We start from the raw sequence: 15,144 nt of genomic DNA, 5'->3' as shown, positions 1-15,144 counted from the left end.
GATTTTCTTCAGTTTGTAAGAGGTTGAATGTATCTCACCGGAGAACACATCCAGAGAGCGAAACAGCGCCCCTGTCTCTAAATGTGTTGGCCATCTATCTGATGCTGTCTGGTCAAAAAGAGTATGACATTGTTGATTCCCGTAGCATTGAATGCAAGGGAAGCCAGTGAGCATTTGGCCTCCCTTGATAAAAAAATAATTAAATAATAGCCAATCAGCATTGAGCTAAACTGAGTGAGCTCAACTTGTGAATGAGCTCAACAACCGACTCTTTTCTCTGTATACATCAATGATGTCACTCTTGCTGCTGGTGATTCTCTGATCCACCTCTACGTAGACGACACCATTCTGTATACTTCTGGCCCTTCTTTGGACACTGTGTTAACTAACCTCCAGGCGAGCTTCAATGCCATACAACTCCCCTTCCGTGGACTCCAACTTCTCTTCAATGCAAGTAAAACTTAATGCATGCTCTTCAACCGATCGCTGCCCGAACCTGCCCGCACCTGCTTGCCTGTCCAGCATCACTACTCTGGACGGTTCTGACTTAGAATATGTGGACAATTACAAATAACTAGGTGTCTGGTTAGACTGTAAACTCTCCTCCAGACTCACATTAAGCATCCCCAATCCAAAATTAAATTTAGAATCGGCTTCCTATTTCGCAACAAAGCATCCCTCACTCATGCTGCCAAACAAACCCTCGCAAAACTGACTATCCTACCGATCCTTGACTTTGGCGATATCATTTACAAAATAGCCTCCAACACTCTACTCAACAAATTGGATGTAGTCTATCACCGTGCCATCCGTTTTGTCACCAAAGCCCTGTATACTACCCACCACTGTGTATGCTCTCGTTGGCTGGCCCTCGCTTCATACTCGTAGCCAAACCCACTGGCTCCAGGTCATCTATAAGTCTTTGCTAGGTAAAGTCCCCCCTTATCTCAGCTCACTGGTCACCATAGCAGCACACACTTCTTAGCACGCTCTCCAGCAGGTCTATTTCACTGGTCACCCCCAAAGCCAATTCCTCCTCCGGTCAACTTTCCTTCCAGTTCTCTGCTGCCAATGACTGGAGCGAATTGCAAAAATCACTGAAGCTGGATACTCATATCTCCCTCACTAACTTTAAGCATCAGCTGTCAGAGCAGCTCACAGATCATTGCACCTGTACATAGCCCATCTGTAAATAGCCCATCCGACTACCTCATCCCCATACTGTATTTTTTGCTCCTTTGCACCCCAGTATCTCTACTTGCACATTCATCTTCTGCACATCTATCACACCAGTGTTTAATTGCTAAATTGTAGTTCGCCACTACAGGCTATTTATTGCCTTACCTCCTTAATCTTACCTCATTTGCACACACTGTTTATAGATTTGTTTCTGTTGTGTTACTGACTGTACGTTTGTTTATTCCATGTGTAACTCTGTGTTGTTGTTTGTGTCGCACTGCTTTGCTTTATCTTGGCCAGGTCGCAGTTGTAAATTAGAACTTGTTCTCAACTTGCCTACCTGGTTAAATAAAATAAAATAAAAATAAATAAAATGGTCCTGGTGCATCAAAAATAAGTGTTGAGGGAAGCCAGTTTGGATTTGGCTTCACTCCAATCACATCACATCGAGAGCCAAACGTCATTGACAGAAACAACATGAATTGTTGCATCTCGTTGTGTTGTCCTCCGGTGGCTCGCTAGCTAGCTAAAATTGTCCCTTTCCTAAATTAGCCATGGATGGAGATAGAGATTTGGACTGTGGTTTTACTTAATTCTCCGTACTGGCCAATGATTATAACGGTGATTCTGATCCAACCATAAATTCATACATTGTGCCCCTGGCCTGAGAGGATGGAAGTTCAATATGTAGCTAGATGTGGAAGGCTGTAGAAGGCTAATTCATGTTAACAAGCTGCCATGAATGGAAGTTAGGCTAAGAGCAAGCATTTTAGCCAGGTAGCTTAGGACCAAAAAATAAAAAGCATGTACTGTATGACAGAGTCAGAGACCATTTAGTCAACATAAAAGAAAGGAGGATGTCATTGGCGTTTCTCTGCAAGTAGGGTGAGTCAACATGTTTTTTGTACTTGTACGAACACATGCACACACGCACGCATGCGCGCACACGCACGCACGCACACACATACATACAGAAATCAGAACCATGGATAGCCGACATCATATTTAGCTTACGTTGATTGCACTAAATCGTTTTTGGTATCTTTAAGTTGTCACCATATTAGGCTAAGCATAGGTGATTTGATGATGTTGAAATGTTGAAGTGTACCTATGATGAAAATTACAGGCCTCTCTCATCTTGTTAAGTGGGAGAACTTGCACAATTGGTGGCTGCCTAAATACTTTTTTAGCCCACTGTATATCATGGTGGCAAAGCATCTGGACTAACAGGTTATAGCAGAACAACGCAATTTTCATAACACATAGGTTGTAATATGGCTTATTTCTTCTGGCTTTTTCTGGCCCAGTGATTTTCCCCACGCACCGCAAATGCTCATTTGAGATGGGCTATTATTTTTCAAATGAGATGAGATTGGGTAGCAGGTCACTTTAATACAGTATAACTGTCTTTGAATTATTAGTGTCACCAACGTGAAAACAAATGTTCTTATTACAAGGGTTAAAAAACACTACATGTTGAAATTAAGGTTTTATCACTGGATGATAATGTTGGCAGAGTGAATTCCGTAGATGAGGATGATGATAGGGGTTGAGGAGGTTTCTGTATTCTGGAGAGCCAGTATGTTTTATTGATGATGATAGGGGTTGAGGATGTTTCTGTATTCTGGAGAGACAGTATGTTGTATTGATGATGATAGGGGTTGAGGAGGTTTCTGTATTCTTGAGAGCCAGTATGTTGTATTGATGATGATAGAGGATTGAGGAGTTTCTGTATTCTGGAGAGCCAGTATGTTGTCTTGATGATGATAGGGGTTGAGGAGGTATCTGTATTCTTGAGAGCCAGTATGTTGTATTGATGATGATAGAGGATTGAGGAGGTTTCTGCATTCTGGAGAGCCAGAATGTTTTATTGATGATGATAGGGGTTGAGGAGGTTTCTGTATTCTGGAGAGCCAGCATGTTTTATTGATGATGATAGGGGTTGAGGAGGTTTCTGTATTCTGGAGAGCCAGCATGTTTTATTGACGATGATAGGGGTTGAGGAGGTTTCTGTATTCTGGAGAGCCAGTATGTTTTATTGATGATGATAGGGGTTGAGGAGGTTTCTGTATTCTGGAAAGCCAGTATGTTGTATTGATGATGATAGGGGTTGAGGAGGTTTCTGTATTCTTGAGAGCCAGTATGTTGTATTGATGATGATAGAGGATTGAGGAGGTTTCTGCATTCTGGAGAGCCAGCATGTTTTATTGATGATGATAGGGGTTGAGGAGGTTTCTGTATTCTGGAGAGCCAGTATGTTGTATTGATGATGATAGAGGTTGAGGAGGTTTCTGTATTCTTGTGAGCCAGTATGTTGTATTGATGATGATAGGGGTTGAGGAGGTTTCTGTATTCTGGAGAGCCAGTATGCTGTCTTGATGATGATAGGGGTTGAGGAGGTTTCTGCATTCTGGAGAGCCAGTATGTTGTATTGATGATGATATGGGTTAAGGAGGTTTCTGTGTTCTGGAGAGCCAGTATGTTGTATGGATGATGATAGGGGTTGAGGAGGTTTCTGTATTCTGGAGAGCCAGCATGTTTTATTGACGATGATAGGGGTTGAGGAGGTTTCTGTATTCTGGAGAGCCAGTATGTTTTATTGATGATGAAAGGGGTTGAGGAGGTTTCTGTATTCTGGAAAGCCAGTATGTTGTATTGATGATGATAGGGGTTGAGGAGGTTTCTGTATTCTTGAGAGCCAGTATGTTGTATTGATGATGATAGAGGATTGAGGAGGTTTCTGCATTCTGGAGAGCCAGCATGTTTTATTGATGATGATAGGGGTTGAGGAGGTTTCTGTATTCTGGAGAGCCAGTATGTTGTATGGATGATGATAGGGGTTGAGGAGGTTTCTGTATTCTGGAGAGCCAGTATGTTTTATTGATGATGATAGGGGTTGAGGAGGTTTCTATATTCTGGAGAGCCAGTATGTTGTATTGATGATGATATGGGTTAAGGAGGTTTCTGTGTTCTGGAGAGCCAGTATGTTGTATGGATGATGATAGGGGTTGAGGAGGTTTCTTTATTCTGGAGAGCCAATATGTTGCATTGATGATGATAGGGGTTGAGGAGGTTTCTGTATTCTGGAGAGCCAGTATGTTTTATTGATGATGATAGGGGTTGAGGAGGTTTCTGTATTCTGGAGAGCCAGCATGTTTTATTGATGATGATAGGGGTTGAGGAGGTTCTGTATTCTGGAGAGCCAGTATGTTGTATTGATGATGATAGGGGTTGAGGAGGTTTCTGTATTCTGGAGAGCCAGCATGTTTTATTGACGATGATAGGGGTTGAGGAGGTTTCTGTATTCTGGAGAGCCAGTATGTTGTATTGATGATGATAGGGGTTGAGGAGGTTTCTGCATTCTGGAGAGCCAGTATGTTTTATTGATGATGATATGGGTTGAGGAGGTTTCTGTATTCTGGAAAGCCAGTATGTTGTCTTGATGATGATAGGGGTTGAGGAGGTTTCTGTATTCTTGAGAGCCAGTATGTTGTATTGATGATGATATGGGTTAAGGAGGTTTCTGTGTTCTGGAGAGCCAGTATGTTGTATGGATGATGATAGGGGGTTGAGGAGGTTTCTGCATTCTGGAGAGCCAGTATGTTTTATTGATGATGATAGGGGTTGAGGAGGTTTCTGTATTCTGGAGAGCCAGTAGGTTGTCTTGACGATGATAGGGGTTGAGGAGGTTTCTGTATTCTTGAGAGCCAGTATGTTGTATTGATGATGATAGAGGATTTAGGAGGTTTCTGCATTCTGGAGAGCCAGCATGTTTTATTGATGATGATAGGGGTTGAGGAGGTTTCTGTATTCTGGAGAGCCAGTATGTTGTATTTATGATGATAGGGGTTGAGGAGGTTTCTATATTCTGGAGAGCCAGTATGTTGTATTGATGATGATAGGGGTTGAGGAGGTTTCTTTATTCTGGAGAGCCAATATGTTGCATTGATGATGATAGGGGTTGAGGAGGTTTCTGTATTCTGGAGAGCCAGTATGTTTTATTGATGATGATAGGGGTTGAGGAGGTTTCTGTATTCTGGAGAGCCAGCATGTTTTATTGATGATGATAGGGGTTGAGGAGGTTCTGTATTCTGGAGAGACAGTATGTTGTATTGATGATGATAGGGGTTGAGGAGGTTTCTGTATTCTGGAGAGCCAGCATGTTTTATTGACAATGATAGGGGTTGAGGAGGTTTCTGTATTCTGGAGAGCCAGTATGTTGTATTGATGATGATAGGGGGTTGAGGAGGTTTCTGCATTCTGGAGAGCCAGTATGTTTTATTGATGATGATAGGGGTTGAGGAGGTTTCTGTATTCTGGAAAGCCAGTATGTTGTCTTGATGATGATAGGGGTTGAGGAGGTTTCTGTATTCTTGAGAGCCACTATGTTGTATTGATGATGATAGAGGATTGAGGAGGTTTCTGCATTCTGGAGAGCCAGCATGTTTTATTGATGATGATAGGGGTTGAGGAGGTTTCTGTATTCTGGAGAGCCAGTATGTTGTATTGATGATGATAGGGGTTGGGGAGGTTTCTTTATTCTGGAGAGCCAGTATGTTGTATTGATGATCATAGGGGTTGAGGAGGTTTCTGTATTCTGGAGAGCCAGTATGCTGTCTTGATGATGATAGGGGTTGAGGAGGTTTCTGCATTCTGGAGAGCCAGTATGTTGTATTGATGATGATATGGGTTAAGGAGGTTTCTGTGTTCTGGAGAGCCAGTATGTTGTATGGATGATGATAGGGGGTTGAGGAGGTTTCTGCATTCTGGAGAGCCAGTATGTTTTATTGATGATGATAGGGGTTGAGGAGGTTTCTGTAATCTGGAGAGCCAGTATGTTGTCTTGACGATGATAGGGGTTGAGGAGGTTTCTGTATTCTTGAGAGCCAGTATGTTTTATTGATGATGATAGGGGTTGAGGAGGTTTCTTTATTCTGGAGAGCCAATATGTTTTATTGATGATGATAGGGGTTGAGGAGGTTTCTGTATTCTGGAGAGCCAGTATGTTGTATTGATGATGATAGGGGTTGAGGAGGTTTCTGTATTCTGGAGAGCCAGCATGTTTTATTGATGATGTTGAGGAGGTTTCTGTATTCTGGAGAGCCAGTATGTTGTATTGATGATGATAGGGGTTGAGGAGGTTTCTGCATTCTGGAGAGCCAGTATGTTGTATTGATGATGATAGGGGGTTGAGGAGGTTTCTGCATTCTGGAGAGCCAGTATGTTTTATTGATGATGATAGGGGTTGAGGAGGTTTCTGTATTCTGGAAAGCCAGTATGTTGTCTTGATGATGATAGGGGTTGAGGAGGTTTCTGTATTCTTGAGAGCCACTATGTTGTATTGATGATGATAGAGGATTGAGGAGGTTTCTGCATTCTGGAGAGCCAGAATGTTTTATTGATGATGATAGGGGCTGAGGAGGTTTCTGTATTCTGGAGAGCCAGTATGTTGTATTGATGATGATAGAGGATTGAGGAGGTTTCTGCATTCTGGAGAGCCAGCATGTTTTATTGATGATGATAGGGGTTGAGGAGGTTTCTGTATTCTGGAGAGCCAGTATGTTGTATTGATGATGATAGGGGTTGGGGAGGTTTCTTTATTCTGGAGAGCCAGTATGTTGTATTGATGATGATAGGGGTTGAGGAGGTTTCTGTATTCTGGAGAGCCAGTATGTTGTATTGATGATGATAGGGGTTGAGGAGGTTTCTGTATTCTGGAGAGCCAGCATGTTTTATTGATGATGATAGGGGTTGAGGAGGTTTCTGTATTCTGGAGAGCCAGTATGCTGTCTTGATGATGATAGGGGTTGAGGAGGTTTCTGCATTCTGGAGAGCCAGTATGTTGTATTGATGATGATATGGGTTAAGGAGGTTTCTGTGTTCTGGAGAGCCAGTATGTTGTATGGATGATGATAGGGGGTTGAGGAGGTTTCTGTATTCTGGAGAGCCAGCATGTTTTATTGATGATGATAGGGGTTGAGGAGGTTTCTGTATTCTTGAGAGCCAGTATGTTGTATTGATGATGATAGAGGATTGAGGAGGTTTCTGCATTCTGGAGAGCCAGCATGTTTTATTGATGATGATAGGGGTTGAGGAGGTTTCTGTATTCTGGAGAGCCAGTATGTTGTATTGATGATGATAGGGGTTGAGGATGTTTCTGTATTCTTGAGAGCCAGTATGTTGTATTGATGATGATAGAGGATTGAGGAGGTTTCTGCATTCTGGAGAGCCAGAATGTTTTATTGATGATGATAGGGGTTGAGGAGGTTTCTGTATTCTGGAGAGCCAGTATGTTGTATTGATGATGATAGAGGATTGAGGAGGTTTCTGCATTCTGGAGAGCCAGCATGTTTTATTGATGATGATAGGGGTTGAGGAGGTTTCTGTATTCTGGAGAGCCAGTATGTTGTATTGATGATGATAGGGGTTGAGGAGGTTTCTGTATTCTGGAGAGCCAGTATGCTGTCTTGATGATGATAGGGGTTGAGGAGGTTTCTGCATTCTGGAGAGCCAGTATGTTGTATTGATGATGATATGGGTTAAGGATGTTTCTGTGTTCTGGAGAGCCAGTATGTTGTATGGATGATGATAGGGGGTCGAGGAGGTTTCTGCATTCTGGAGAGCCAGTATGTTTTATTGATGATGATGATAGGGGTTGAGGAGGTTTCTGTATTCTGGAGAGCCAGTATGTTGTCTTGACGATGATAGGGGTTGAGGAGGTTTCTGTATTCTTGAGAGCCAGTATGTTGTATTGATGATGATAGAGGATTGAGGAGGTTTCTGCATTCTGGAGAGCCAGCATGTTTTATTGATGATGATAGGGGTTGAGGAGGTTTCTGTATTCTTGAGAGCCAGTATGTTCTATTGATGATGATAGAGGATTGAGGAGGTTTCTGCATTCTGGAGAGCCAGCATGTTTTATTGATGATGATAGGGGTTGAGGAGGTTTCTGTATTCTGGAGAGCCAGTATGTTGTATTGATGATGATAGGGGTTGAGGAGGTTTCTGTATTCTGGAGAGCCAGTATGTTGTATTGATGATGATAGGGGTTGAGGAGGTTTCTGTATTCTGGAGAGCCAGCATGTTTCATTGATGATGATAGGGGTTGAGGAGGTTTCTGTATTCTGGAGAGCCAGTATGCTGTCTTGATGATGATAGGGGTTGAGGAGGTTTCTGCATTCTGGAGAGCCAGTATGTTGTATTGATGATGATGATAGGGGTTGAGGAGGTTTCTGTATTCTGGAGAGCCAGTATGTTGTCTTGACGATGATAGGGGTTGAGGAGGTTTCTGTATTCTTGAGAGCCAGTATGTTGTATTGATGATGATAGAGGATTGAGGAGGTTTCTGCATTCTGGAGAGCCAGCATGTTTTATTGATGATGATAGGGGTTGAGGAGGTTTCTGTATTCTGGAGAGCCAGTATGTTGTCTTGATGATGATAGGGGTTGAGGAGGTTTCTGTATTCTGGAGAGCCAGTATGTTGTATTGATGATGATAGGGGTTGAGGAGGTTTCTTTATTCTGGAGAGCCAATATGTTGTATTGATGATGATAGGGGTTGAGGAGGTTTCTGTATTCTGGAGAGCCAGTATGTTTTATTGATGATGATAGGGGTTGAGGAGGTTTCTGTATTCTGGAGAGCCAGTATGTTGTATTGATGATGATAGGGGTTGAGGAGGTTTCTTTATTCTGGAGAGCCAATATGTTGTATTGATGATGATAGGGGTTGAGGAGGTTTCTGTATTCTGGAGAGCCAGTATGTTGTCTTGATGATGATAGGGGTTGAGGAGGTTTCTGTATTCTGGGGAGACGGTATGTTTTATTGCAATGGTGAAGAGGCACGGCTAGAGATTGGGATGTGTTTTAGCAGCACAGCGGTGTGAGATTTATAGTTTAATAATGCAGGAAGAGGTATGTCCAGGAGTCCTAACCATTTTACAGCACAATTCAACATATGTTCCACGTTGGTTCAGCATAATTTTATTGAAATGATGTGGAAACAACGTTGATTCAACAAGTGTGTGCCCAGTGGGATAGCTCGAAAACACTTCACTTATTGAAATTTGCATTGAGAGTGTGTCGAGGAGCGCATTTCCCCATTGAGAAAAAATAAGTCAGAAAAGGATATGTTTGATTGTGAATATTTATGGAAAACTGTACAAAGTTTCAATATGAATAACTTGAACAGTTCTCCAAAGGCTGAACTCTGTCTAATTATTTGAGCAATGTGAATTAAACAAGAATCTCTGCTTGTGAAATTCTCCAAAATGTTCAGTATTTCTTGGCAGAGATTGCTTTCTCCTCCTAAGGTTCTCCTGTAATTTACTGATGACAGAACCCGATAGAGTGGAGAGTTTAAGCATAACCAGACCAACAGTTAAACATTTTATCCAATGATGCGGTTAGTCAAACTGAACTTTATAAATCAGATGGTATTCCACTCTAACCAGCTACAATCTCTGCCAACCCCGCTGTTGGAATACTGCCAATACATGTCTGGAAGAAAAATCTATTCCGTTGCATCCATCAATGAGTCATGTTCTCTTCAAATATTTTTCAGTGACTTAGTATTAAAAACTGGGGATATAAAGAGGTATGTTTTAGCACATGCCACCAAATATGAATATAATACATTAGGACAAATGGACTAGGAGATACAATGGCTTTAAGTCCTTGAGTTCGGATACTGAGATCACTGTGCTCCAAAAGTCCAATTATCGACCATTGCTTCATTGGATCCCATTCACTTTCATAGACCATGAAGTGGCCCTCATTTTCAGATATTGGAATGAGTTACAGCCGATTTAACCACTCTGTATTTCACCTACCCACATGTAGCTTTTAATCTTTAAAGGCGTCCTCATGCTTCCCAGCCGAAACAGTTCAGTAGTGTTTTCTTATCTGGAGGCAAGCCGAAGTTCAGAGTCAACACCTAAGCCTCTTTGTCGGTGATTGGTCAACAGTCGCTATTCTTCAATAAGTCTTTGTTGTCATTCAACTAGAGATGACTCATTTTCTTGCACATTTTGTAATTGAAAAATACTGCACCAAAAATCTTAGTCAGACGAAAAATTGCGCAACGCAGATCTCTTTGGCAAAAACCTAAACATTTATGACAGATATACTGGCTGTGGTGTCTTAAAATGGACGAACATCACTATTGCTGCTTTTTTCTAATTTTTCAAGCGGAAAACTAACCTCTTGAAACTAGGGGGCACTATTTTTATTTTTGGAAAAATAACGTTCCCAAAGTAAACCGCCTATTTCTCAGGACCAGATGCTAGAATATGCATATAATTGAGGATAGAAAGGATAGGATAGAAAACACTCTAAAGTTTCCAAAACTGTAAAAATATTGTCTGTGAGTATAACAGAACTGATATTGCAGGCGAAATCCTGAGAAAAATCCAATCAGGAAGTGACTCTTATTTTGAAACCCCTGTCTTTCTATGCATCCCTATTGCCCATTGAAAGGGATATCAACCAGATTCCTTTTTCTGTGGCTTCCCTAAGGTGTCTACAGCCTTTAGACGTAGTTTCAGGCCTTTATTTTGAAGAATGAGCGTAAACGACTACATTGCGTCAGTGGCCACCTGATGGCTCTCAGAGTGATTATTGCGTAAAAGACAGAGGTAGTCATTTTTCCTCTCGCTCCTACTGAAAAGCCAATTGTCCCGGTTGAAATATTATCGAATGATATTTGAAAAACCCCTTGAGGATTGATTCTAAAAAATGTTTGCCATGTTTCTGTCGATATTATGGACATAATTTGGAGAGAAAAAATTCAGTGTTGTCGTGACCGCTATTTCCGGTGGATTTCTCAACAAAAGGAGGTATTTTGGGTATAAAAATATCTTTATAGCACAAAAGGAACATTTGCTGTCTAACTGGGAGTCTCGTCAGTGAAAACATCCGAAGATCATCAAAGGTAAACGGTTAATTTGATTGCTTTTCTGATTTTCGTGACCAAGCTTCCTGCTGCTAGCTGGACATAATGCTATGCTAGGCTATCGATAAACTTACACAAACGCTTGTCTTGCTTTGGCTGTAAAGCATAATTTCAAAATCTGAGATGACGGGGTGATTAACAAAAGGCTAAGCTGTGTTTCACTATATTTCACTTGTGAATTCATGAATATAAATATTTTCTAGTAATATTTTTTGACCGTTGCGCTATGCTAATTAGTGTAGTTGATGACAATTCTCCCGGATCCGGGATGGGTAGTTCCAAGAGGTTTTAAGGGAGTAGGCAAGCACTTGTCGAGTTCGGCTAGGCGCCAGCTGAACTGAGGCATGCTGATGCCTAAAGAAGGTGAGGGATGGAAGCAGGATAGAAGAGTATATAGCATAAACATAGAACATAGAACATAGGAAAACATAACAAGACCAGCATACAATGAGGTACCAAATAAACAGACAGGAGTTGGTTGGCTATGTGAGCTCTGAGTGGTTCCTTTGTTAATAGGAAAGCCAGATCCTCAGATAGAGAGCGCTCTCATCTGCCCACATACCGCTTACAGTTATGGGTCTTATTATTTACCTCGGTACAAAAGCTTCCATACAGAAGAAGAAGAAGAAGGTCAAAAAGGTTACACGTCACTCTGATATAGTGTTGATTAAACTGGGCATCACTCACTTAATAACATTAATGACCATTGGTCTTGAGTTCCATGCTGTTGTTGATTATGCAGTCAGTGAGTCAATGGCTCTGCTTGACTGACATCATTCTCTGAAGTTGAATGAGACTCCATTCCTGGAATATATGCTTTGAATGAAGATCCTTCCATGTTGTGTTCAAGTATAAGGACCTGCTTAAGCACAATGCAATGGTGTGACCCTGTGTAAACTCAGGAGAAATGAGAAATTATATCTCCACAGTAAGCATTGTAAATGGTAAGAGGTGATCCCATCTGCCTTATACACTACATGACCAAAAGTATGTGGACACCTGCTAGTCGAACATCTCATTCTTAAATCATTCTTAAATCTTGGACATTAACATGGAGTTGGTCCCCCCTTTGCTGCTACAGCAGCCTCAAATCTCTGGGAAGGCTTTCCACTAGATGTTGGAACATTGCTGCGGGAACTTGTTTCCATTCAGCCACAAGAGCATTAGTGAGGTTGGGCACTGATGTTTGGCGACTAGGCCTGGCTTGCAGTCGGCATTCCAATCCCAAATATATCCATGGGGTTGAGGTCAGGTCACTGTGCAGGCCAGTCAAGTTCTTCCAAACCGATCTCAACAAATCATTTCAGTATGTACCTCACTTTGTGCATGGGGGCATAGTCATGCTGAAACAAGGTTTCAGGTTGCCGCAAAGTTAGAAGCACAGAATCGTCTAGAATGTCATTATATTCTGGAGCATTAAGATTTTCCTTCACTGGAACTAAGGAGCCTATCCCGAACCATGAAAAACAGCCCCAGACCATTCTTCCTCCTCCACCAAACTTTACAGTTGGCACTATGCGTTGGGGCAGGTAACATTCTCCTGACATCTGCCAAACCCAGATTAGTCCATCAGACTGCAGGATGGTGAAGCGTGATTCAACACTCCAGAGAACGTTTTTCCACTGCACCAGACTCCAATGGCGGTGAACTTTACACCGCTCCCGGAGACGCTTGGCATTGCGCATGGTGATATTAGGCTTGTGTGCGGCTGCTCGGCCATAGAAACCCATTTCATGAAGCTACAGTTATTTTGCTGACACTGCTTCCAGAGGCAGTTTGGACCTCGGTACTGTGTGTTGCAACAGAGCACAGATTTTGCGCGCTACACGCTTCAGCACTCTGCAGTTCCGTTCTGTCAGTTGTGTGGCCTACCACTTTGTGGCTGAGCCGTTGTTCACAATAACAGCCCTTACAGTTGACCATGGAAGCTCTAGCAGGGCAGAAATTTGAAAAAAAAACCGGAATTGTTAGAAAGGTGGCATCCTATGACAGTGCCACATTGAAAGTCACTGAGCTCTTCAGTAAGGCCAATCTACTGCCATTGTTTGTCTATGGAGATTGCATGGCTTTGTGCTCGATTTTATACACCTGTCAGCAACAGGTCTGGCTGAAATAGCCAAATTCACTAATATGAAGGGGTGTTCACATACTTTTGTATATATAGTGTATGTACTGTAGGCATATTGTGTTGTACTATACAACGGCATCCCACTGAGTTTCCCTGTTCATGTACATAAACAAATGACCTAGTCAATTGACTCCTCTTGCCCTCTAGCAGATTGAACATAATAAGATGTGCTGTTGTAACACAATAAATCTTGCAGAGAGTACATTTCAAAAATACCTTTATGTAAAAAACAGTTTATTAATGGCATCTAAATGCCTTTTAAATAGACCTTAGTGGATGTAGTGACGCCGTTGTCCCATGACATGAAACACTTAAAAAAAAAACGTTATTTAACTAGGCAAGTCAGTCATAACTGGGTTACGTTCATGTCAAACATATCATACACACAATGGCATTCTTATGTAGAGTGTAGAGCATACAACAACACTGCTTCATTCTACGGGAGGACATTTCAGGGATGTCACTGTTGTACAAGTATAACTCACATTAATCTCAATGAATCTCAAAGACAATGTTTGTTAACTAAAGCAAAACCATGTAAAATAGCCCCATTAAGTGTAATGAATCCATTAGGACAGAAATGGATTTGTCTTTATGGTGGATCAATGGCAGAGGAAGGGACGATGAATAGAGGCAGGGGAATAGTGATTTACGCTATTCAGGAAGGACACGTCTCACACTGACACCTCCAGGGATGGAAATAGGGTAGTTGGTGTTCGGAAATTGATGACCAATTAATTTGCTGTTGGAGGACAAGCCAGAGGAGCACACGTGTCAGGTAGATTCCAATGACTCTACACCTCTGTCTAGAATGTTAAGAACACTATCTGGAACGTTCTAAGACTTAGCTTTTCAATCATTTCATGTGTTTCCATTCCACAAAAGCGTACACCGGTGGGCACTCTCCATGGACTGTTTTGAGATATATTCATGCCATTCATGCCAGTTATTTGGTGCAGCTTTGCATCTCTCTTTAATTAGAATAGAAGGCGCTTCACAAAGAGAAGGAGCAGGAATTCAGGGAGCGATAGGAATCATCCTCTTTTGTCCTCTGATTTATCAGACTGAACAGTGAAAGATTTCTCTCATTTTAATCACTGTTCCCCTGAATTGAAACAGGCCCAGGCAGAGCGAGCTATTGCAAACGCAGCTCCTTCTATGAATAGCAGAGTGGGTCCTATATTGAAATGCGCTGCACAATATTAGACGCCTCACACTTTTATGTATACCGTTGCTTTCTTGTGTATAAAGCTGTGTATATGCCATCATTATTTATGGCCGACTGTATTGCTTGTTGACGTAGGCACAGACAATAAACAGAATAGCCATGGTACACTTTATTTCAAAAAGTGACATTCATACTGCTCTAAGACCCTGTCCATGCTGTTGCTTTTTAATAAAGATCGCTTTCGTCCATGGCAATCTTCTCCAATTCGATGTATCTCAACAACACAGGCTGTATGGAGAGTGGCATTCAGATTCTGTCCATCTCTGAGCGTCCTGGCCCGGCCATTGATCCGCATACAGAGTGGAGTGTTGGTTCACCGTGGTGGAGACACAATGAGATCAGTCCACAGCCTCCCTCCACATTCTCTCGCCCATGACTGTTAAACTGCTGCTGATGTGCCGTTAAGAGTCGCTCACATCCTCTCTCTCTCTCCTCATTATCATAAGTCCTTCTCCCTCTCTTCCCTCTCCTCCTGACCACTTCAAAACTGTTGGGGCATTGTTTACTGCCTTCCCCAGCCTCCCGGGGTCTGATAAGGGCCAGACCGGTGACTGGAATGGATTTATTGGGCACCGTCGTCCAGTGAGGTTTAATTAAAGAGCTCTATCGGTGAAAAGAAAGGCACACTAGAGCAGTCACTGAAGGTAAGAGGGTAGGAGAC

The 15,144-nt window shown here is 42.1% G+C and overlaps 1 protein-coding gene across 1 annotated transcript in view; it reads right to left on the bottom strand.

Annotated features, from left to right (window-relative positions):
- Window positions 1–15,144, bottom strand: part of LOC115136666 (kin of IRRE-like protein 3) — a 255,613-nt gene that overhangs the window by 91,872 nt on the left and 148,597 nt on the right. The gene's annotated exons all lie outside the window — the stretch shown is intronic.

Source organism: Oncorhynchus nerka, linkage group LG11 (assembly GCF_034236695.1).
Source record: "Oncorhynchus nerka isolate Pitt River linkage group LG11, Oner_Uvic_2.0, whole genome shotgun sequence".
NCBI classification, from domain to species: Eukaryota; Metazoa; Chordata; class Actinopteri; order Salmoniformes; family Salmonidae; genus Oncorhynchus; species Oncorhynchus nerka.
Note: the sequence above shows the minus strand (reverse complement) of the source record. Positions and strands in the feature narration are given on the sequence as shown.